The 7993-nt window shown below is 48.6% G+C and overlaps 1 long non-coding RNA gene across 2 annotated transcripts; it reads left to right on the top strand.

The window, feature by feature from the left end:
• The first annotated feature begins 2266 nt into the window (after window positions 1-2266).
• Window positions 2267-7474, top strand: LOC147999450 (uncharacterized). Of its 2 annotated transcripts, none has more exons than XR_015643622.1 (4): window positions 2267-2385; window positions 5292-5378; window positions 6255-6445; window positions 6786-7474. It is a non-coding gene; the product is annotated as an uncharacterized LOC147999450 (long non-coding RNA). The 2 variants fall into 2 exon arrangements; XR_015643621.1 differs by having other exon boundaries at window positions 6126-6445.
• The last annotated feature ends 519 nt before the right edge of the window (window positions 7475-7993 follow it).

Below are 7993 nucleotides of genomic sequence, written 5' to 3'. Positions count from 1 at the left end.
GCTACAGCACATATATGGAGAGCAGAGGATAACTTGTAGGAGTCGGTTCTCTCCTTCCACCAGGAATCGAACTCAGGCTGTCAGGCTTGGCAGCAAGCACCTTTACCCACTAAGTGTCTATTTGGATGTGGGGTTTTGTTTGTTTTTGAGACAGTTCACACTCTGTACCCCACAATAGACTGAAACTCATTGTGAGGTCCAGGCTGGCTTTCAATTCTGTCTCAGACTCCCCAGTACTGGGATTACAGCCCTGGGCTACCAAGCCTGCTTCTTTCTTCTTTTTTTAAGTGGTAGAAAACACCACAAATGCTCTACAGTTTCCCAGTAGGAAAGCCCAACCTTCAGGGCTTGCACACCTAGTGTAAGCAATGTTGAGGCAGTGCCTTTGCAGGCAGCTTGCCTGTATCCCCATCCCAGGGTGGCGGAGGCCAAGGATGCTAATGAATATTCTATCAAACACATAAGAGATTCCTTCTTCCACCACAAAGTTATCTGGTTTAAATGTCCACAGGAAGCTGTGCATGATGGTATACAGTTTTATTTCTAGCACCAGGGAAACTGAGGCAGGGGGATTGCAATTCCAAGGTTAGACTGGGTTATATGATGATATCATCCCATTTAAAAACTGAAACCCCAAACCAACTAAATAAAAAAAATTACTAAAACCACCAGTAGTCACTATTTCAGTAAAGCTCTTCAGCTAAAAATGACCCAAAATGATGCTCTTGAGAACTCCAGATTTGGAGCTGTGTGTGGTTCTAGTCCCAATCTAGAAACTCTGGCTGTCTTCTGGCATCAGGAAACTACCCACGATGAGTCTGTAAAGAAACTCACAGGGGAGAAACTACAATACTTAGTAGTTCACCGATGAAGTTCCGGTTTGAAGGTTGAATGTTAAAGCCAGTGGCTGCTCTGGATGCCAATGTGGAAAAGCAACAGAAAGCCCTGGAGCACACGTCATAGCTGTAGGTCTACACTCACAGTGGAGCACACGTCATAGCTGTAGGTCTACACTCACTGGAGCACACGTCATAGCTGTAGGTCTACACTCACTGGAGCACACGTCATAGCTGTAGGTCTACACTCACTGGAGCACACGTCATAGCTGTAGGTCTATACTCACAGTGGAGCACACGTCATAGCTGTAGGTCTACACTCACTGGAGCACACGTCATAGCTGTAGGTCTACACTCACAGTGGAGCACACGTCATAGCTGTAGGTCTACACTCACTGGAGCACACGTCATAGCTGTAGGTCTACACTCACTGGAGCACACGTCATAGCTGTAGGTCTACACTCACTGGAGCACACGTCATAGCTGTAGGTCTATACTCACAGTGGAACACAGGTCAAAGCTTTAGGTCTACACTCACAATGGCTGTCTGGTTAGGTGCACCCAGAAGGCAGACTGTTTCTGAGGAAGGACTCCAACATGATCTTGTAAGACCCATGCTCCTGGTCACGCAAGTGGGCTCTCCATGGTAGATTCTAAAGCTGTGAGAGCCTTGGAGTATGAGGTGGATGGATGTACATCAAATGGACCAATGGAAAGGAGGCTGCTTTTCCCATTGACCCCTGGGACGCCCTCATCGTACAGGAGTGAAAAGGGGTCTCACTTTGCTGGGGGCCCCCAGAACTGTACATTTCCCCTCCAACTGGTCCCATTTTGATACGGTTAAGATTTTAAACATCGCCAGTTTTAAATGTCACGTGGAAGCTGGCAGATTTAATGGAGCCTCCAGATGCCCCCTGAGATATGATGATAACTCTAATTAAAACGGAGGGTGACAGATTAGAATGTCATGGGACTCCATAAGCAAGTGGCATTCCTACATTCTCTTTCTTGGAGCTCACTTTGTTCCTGTCACTTTGAGCTCTTTTCAGTAATAAAGAATGAGGTCTCCATACTCTAACATGTCCTGATTTTTCATGTGGTTCAAAGATCAGAAAATACTTGTGTGTATGGGGGGGACAGTTATGCATCATGCATGTGTGTGGAGACCAGGGAAGGATATTGAATGTCCTGCTCCACTGTTCTCTACTTTATTGCCTTGAGACAGGTCTCAAATTAAATTAAAATAACACCCCCAGCACTGGGGTAACAGGCACAGAGGCAGTCATGCCCAAGTTCTTACACAACTGCCGGGGAATTGAACTCGGGTCCTCACACTTGTACAACAAACGCCCTTATCCTCTGATTCATCTTCCTAGACAGATTTTCATCTCGTTTTTCATAACCTATACTCGTATCACTATTATTTATAGCCTGGAATATAAAACGATTACCTGAACGTCAAATGAAGCTATGGAGAAGTGAAAGCCGAGGGTTACTTGGAAAGAATGAGAGCCAGAGAGCCACGCTCAAACAAAACATTGGGGACCAGGTAGGCATGGGAAGTTAAAATACTATTGGGGTGTAAACGCGTATAACTAATGAGGTTCAAACCATTGTCAGGCAGGTCTTGGAAGTTCAAGGTAATCAAAGGCGTAGGCTCAGAAGACCAGGGAGGCTGAGACAGAGGCAGAACTAGCTATGGGAGCTACTTGTACCAAACAAAGACTACTCTTCTTCCCTCTACAGTGATGTCCAGGCTGACAGCGACTGGACAGGCTTGTCACCATGGGGGTGGGGCGGTGGGAGGGGAGTGGGTGGCAGGAGAGGGTGGGGGGTGAGGGGACGGGGGATGGGGAAATAGGGGTGGGGAGTGGGGGAATGAGGATGAGGATAGGGATGGGGGATGGGGATGGGGAGATGGGAGTAGGGGTGGGGGAATGGGGAAGTGGGGTGGAGGTTGGGACTGAAAGGGAGGTCACAGTCCTCTGAATCTATGATCAGGTTGCAGGACCAGAGTACGACCAGAAAGACCCAGAAGCAGAAAGCCATGATTCATCAGAAGGCCTGTGAATTTGGACAGGACATAGCCCTGGGCACAGATTTTAGCAGGCTGCGCAGGCATACATTAGATTTCAAAATCAAAAATCGTTGTCACGAGTTAGATGATGAACTTTATCTCCTAATCTGGACAGATCTTTTTTCATCCGTTTCTTTCGTTTTCTTTTCCTGAGACAAGGCCTCATGTATTCCTGGCTGGCCTCAAACTTGCTATGTAGCCAAGGACAACTTGTTTGCTTGTTTTGGTTTTGGATTTCGAGACAGGGTCTCTCTTCATAACCCTGGTTGTCTCGGAACTCCCTATGTTTGAGCAGGCTGGTGTTGAAGCTCACAGAGATCCCCTGCTTCTGCCTCCTGGGTGGTGGGGTTAAAAGCATGTGCCACCTTGCATGGCTTCAAGGCCAACTTCGAATCCCTCTTCCTCCCTCTACCTCCCAAGTGTTAGCATTCTAGCTGTGCCCCACCTCCTCTAGCTTATATGATATCGGGGCTTCCATATGCTAGGTAAAAGTACTACCGACCCAGCTACATCCCCAGCCCCTAACTTACATTGATATTTGCCGAGGAAGAACCAAGCAGAAGACATCTATTGCAAACAACAGCAGGGACAGTTTGTAGTCAAACTGAGGGCGGGACCTGCATTCACCACTGAACTTCCAGTGCCTAGCATGACTCAGGACAGGCATCTGACAACAGAAGTCCTGTCTCCAGGATTCATCTCTAGGAAACATGAGCATACATACCATAGGGCTCTCCTTTTTCGGACATGGAGCCCAAAGCCCTATGTTGCCCTGGGAGATAGACACATAGTCTTAAAGGCTGTGAGAGTTGGAAGATGCTCCTCATTAGTATCCAAGACTGGGGCGGTGTCTCCAGGATGCAAAGATGAATGACTAATCCTTCACCCAAGCTGTGCCTGCTCTGAGCCGGGCCGTCCCGACCTTCTCTCCATCCTCCATTCCTCCCCAGATCCTTCACACAGTGCACAAAGCTCTGTGCTGGGAATGCCGGCCCCCTTCCCACCAACAGGACCCCAAAAGAAAACATCTCCCAACCCACTTCCTCAGCCTGCTCACTTCGTTCCTACTGTGCGCCCTCCAAGCTCACCACAGTAACTCTATCAAGTGGTGCTCGTATCTGGTTAAAGGAGATGGAGATGGCCCCGTGAGTTTGTGTTCTTTCTATGCAAGCACAGGGATCTAAGTTAGCATCCCGTGGGAAAAGCTGAATGTGGCCCTGCAGGCCTGATCGCAGTGACGGGGAGGCGGGTACAGTAGGATTGATAGAGTTCACCTGCTGGCCAGCCTAGCTGACAAACAGCAAGTTCTGGGTTTAATGAGAGGCCCTGTCTTAAGAGAATATGTCACAGAGTGACAGAGGAGGGCACCTAACACCCCCATCTGTCCCCTTATGTCTATCCCTCCATGGGTACACACTCACACATGTACAATAAAAATTTTAAATCAAATGATAATGCTTATGGTGATTTGGCTATTTGATCATTTTACTTACGAAGCAGAAAGTGCTCTGGGCTTGGGAAACTTTTTTTAATGTATGCACACAAGCACACATATATATACACATATGCATAGAGCATATAGACACATATGAACATAGAGATATGCACTTGTGTATCTGGTACAGTGCTATCATAAAGGATTATTCAGTACATGTGTTCAGAGAAACTGAATTCAGGGAAGCTGAGAGGAAGGGTACAGAGGAGGCTCGAGACCACCCACCAGGCCGACGGCGGGGTCAAAAGCCCTATAAAGGATGTTAGTAACAGGGTTTCGTTGGCACAAGCCTGCCATCCCAGGATTCATGAGGGAGGATCACGAGTTGGAGGCCAGCCTGGACCACTAGAATTCTGCCTCAAGAAAACGACGAAAGTGCTGTCCAGTCCTCCTGGAGAGCCCATCTTATGGAGATATACTCCAGTGGCCCAGGATGCTCTCGTTGGCCGAACCCCAGGGAATCCCTCTTTCTTGGATCAGTTAGTGATGTACCTTCCTGGAAGGCCGACACACAGTGCCACATGGGCCACAGGGCCAGCCAACACCAGCTTGAGGAAGTCCGTGCCAGAATACTCCTAGCGTCCCGGGCACTGGGCTCTGCCGAGCTCCATCATTCTCTAGTCAACGTTGGAGACCCTGAACCACGATCTTAGCACAGCTCTTGTTGGTCATTCATGATAGTCCCGAATAATCGACCTTAGTTTTGGTGACTTGCTTCCTTCTCCCACCCCCATTGCTCAGAGGAGTTTGCAAATGCCTGTCCGCATGCCAAGACAATGGCAAATAGCTTTGGAAAGCACTGCTTCCTTTTTCAAAACATTGTCCAATGGCCATAGGGATGGGAGGGGTGGCTGTAGCTGAAAATGCTATGAATGTCTTACAGGACTTCTTGAGATGCCAGAGTGTGGCGTTGACGGTGCAGGCCTGTTCTACGTTCTTCTCCTCAAAGCAATCCGTCCAGTCTTTTAAGGTATTCAGTAGGACATTCAGCACACAACCTTTCACCCTTTGCCACTCAGGAATTATTCTGTCTCTATGAAAGCTATTCAGACAGTATGCTAAGGTTTACGGGTCAACATGGGAGTATCATAGATTGCAATCAGAGTCAAGAACTGCTTGGTGAAGAAGGTATCTTTTATAAGACAGGGTTTTGTGTAATCCAGACTTGTCTTAAGCTTTCAATGTGGCTCAGCATGAGTTTGATCTTTCCATTTCTGCTTTTACTCCCTGGGTCCCAAGATTACAGGCATGGGCTACCATGTCTGGTGTGGGTTGGTGGTGGGGATTAAACCCAGACTTCCTGGCATGGTAGGTAGATACCGGATCTACTGAGCTGTATATATCCTCAACCCCTGAAAGTGTCATATACATAGGTAAGTCTGAATTAAGGACACTGATGTCCAAATGAGAAGGGGTAAGTCACTTGGCAGTGTTGTCAGAGGACAGAGACTAACTGGACAGAGACTAACTAGCCCAGTGTTTAGACACACACACACACACACACACACACACACACACACACACACACACACACACACACGATGAAGTTTTGAATCGCATAGCCCCAACTGTCTGAAGAAATCATCAGTCCCACTAAAACAATAGCCCATTTAAATTTAGAGCAGGCGAGTCTGGACCAGACTCGTCCCAGCGCCCCCCGCCTCCCAAGTACCCCCAGAAAACAGAGTATTGTTTCCATCCAACCTTGTGCTGAAAGGAAGCCTCTCATCTGGCAATGACCTCGTGAGACAACTTTGGGGAGAGCAAAGAGCCGAGAAGAGAAAGGCCCCGTTCTCACTGCGAACAGGAAAAGTAAAGAGAAAAAAACAAGCTGTCTCCCCACAAGGTTTTTGCTGGGCTGAACTGTGAACTGTTCCGGTACATTCCATCAAATGGATGCCTTCATAGAGTCAAGCCAAGCGCGAACGCTGTGTCTGGGACTTCCACTCCAGGGACACACACGTGGGCCAACAGCGCGCACACGCTCCTGCACTTGCACGCCCTGGGAGAGCACTTATATGGGCTCCATAAGGCTAAGTAATAAACACTTTGTCTTCACCCTGCTATTTATGGGTTGCTTGGGGCATCCTGTTCTCTCCACTGCCTTTACCTGCGCAGACGGCTCCCGCAGACTGGGAGTTTAATGGGGACAACAGTAAATCTGTGAGGCTTTGTGTACCCTCCTGCTCCTGCTTCCCTGACCACCCCGCTCTTTGCAGAGAAAGACTGATCCACAACCATCCACTTAGTCTCAGGCTCTCTTCCTGTGGGTTAAAGCGCTTTTCCTTTGTCCCTGGGCCCTTGTCTTCTTCCTTCCTTTCAGACATCTCTCTAGGACATCTCTCTAAGATATCTCTTTCTATTTTGCCTCTTCCAGGCATCTCCTTTTTCAGGAGCCAGCAATGGAACAAACAACTTTGACAGCAACAAGACCAACTCAGAAAGCTCCTAGTCGGCTGCTCTGACCCCAAAGGCTCTTGGGAAACGGCACGCATGCACACGCAAAATCAAGATGATCTGGCCTACCTGGCACTCACTTCAAGTTCACTCAAAGGCCTTGTGCTTCCCCTTGCCCATAGTGACTGGGTTACCAGGACGGACAGATGTTCATTTGGAAGCCAGACGTGTCTCCCAGCCAGCAGATGTCAGACAGTTGCAGAAGAAGATGCTGGAGGAGCCCAGTGGACGCGGAAACCAGAGCTGATCACCTTGGCCAGTTTGGGGAGGTGGGGAGCTTGGCACTCAGCTTCCTCTGGGGATTCTCAGAGTTCTTGGGGTTGACAGGTCCCCTGAGGAGATGGAGTCACAGTTGCTCCCTGACACCCCGCAGTCCATCACACCAGCCTGGAGTGGGGTCCTCTCTCAGCCTCACCTTCATCTTGGGCCAAGTGGTTGGCTGTCTCTTGAAAACAGACAAGACAGAAAAGGGTGCGTTAACTTAGACTCTCCCCACCGAACGCAGTTCGCCATGGCAGTTCCGATTAAATACAGGACATTATCTCACTGTAATGCCCTCCTGGCGGCGTTCCCAGGAAAATTCTAACTAATCATAAAAATAGAAAGAAAAACGCAACCTGAATTCCATTCCTCGTCTTAAATGAGTGATGTGTTCACTTTTATTTATTTTTCTGGAAGCGAGGCGGGAAAAGAAAATGAATTTCAGGGCTTAGAAAAACAAGCTACTAACAGTACTAAGTATGGCTGAGCAGTGGCGCAGACAGCGCTGTGCTAGCATATGGAGCTGGCATGCCATGGGTGCCGTCCTGGCTGCAGACTTGGCGTATAATCCCGGAGCACCTGGCAGCACGTTGCCAAAACAGGGTAGAAGATGGACAGAGGGGTGGGGCTGAATGTGGACGCGCATGCGCACCCGAGGACACACAAAACACTGGTACACACCACACATGCTAGACACTCAGTAGCTTTCTTATTGCACTAATAGGTAAGTGCCGGTCTGAACCTCCTAACGACCTCTGACCTTCCCCTTGGACTGTTCTTTCTGGGTCTGCCCACCAATAGGTGGTACATGACATGTGATGGCCAAAAACTTGGCCCAAGATGAAGGTAAGGCTGAGAGATGATTGG

Source organism: Rattus norvegicus, chromosome 19 (genome assembly GCF_021556685.1).
Source record: "Rattus norvegicus strain SHRSP/BbbUtx chromosome 19, alternate assembly SHRSP_T2T, whole genome shotgun sequence".
Classification (NCBI taxonomy): domain Eukaryota; kingdom Metazoa; phylum Chordata; class Mammalia; order Rodentia; family Muridae; genus Rattus; species Rattus norvegicus.
The sequence above is the reverse complement of the archived record's forward strand: the minus strand, read 5'-3'. Positions and strand labels throughout refer to the sequence as shown.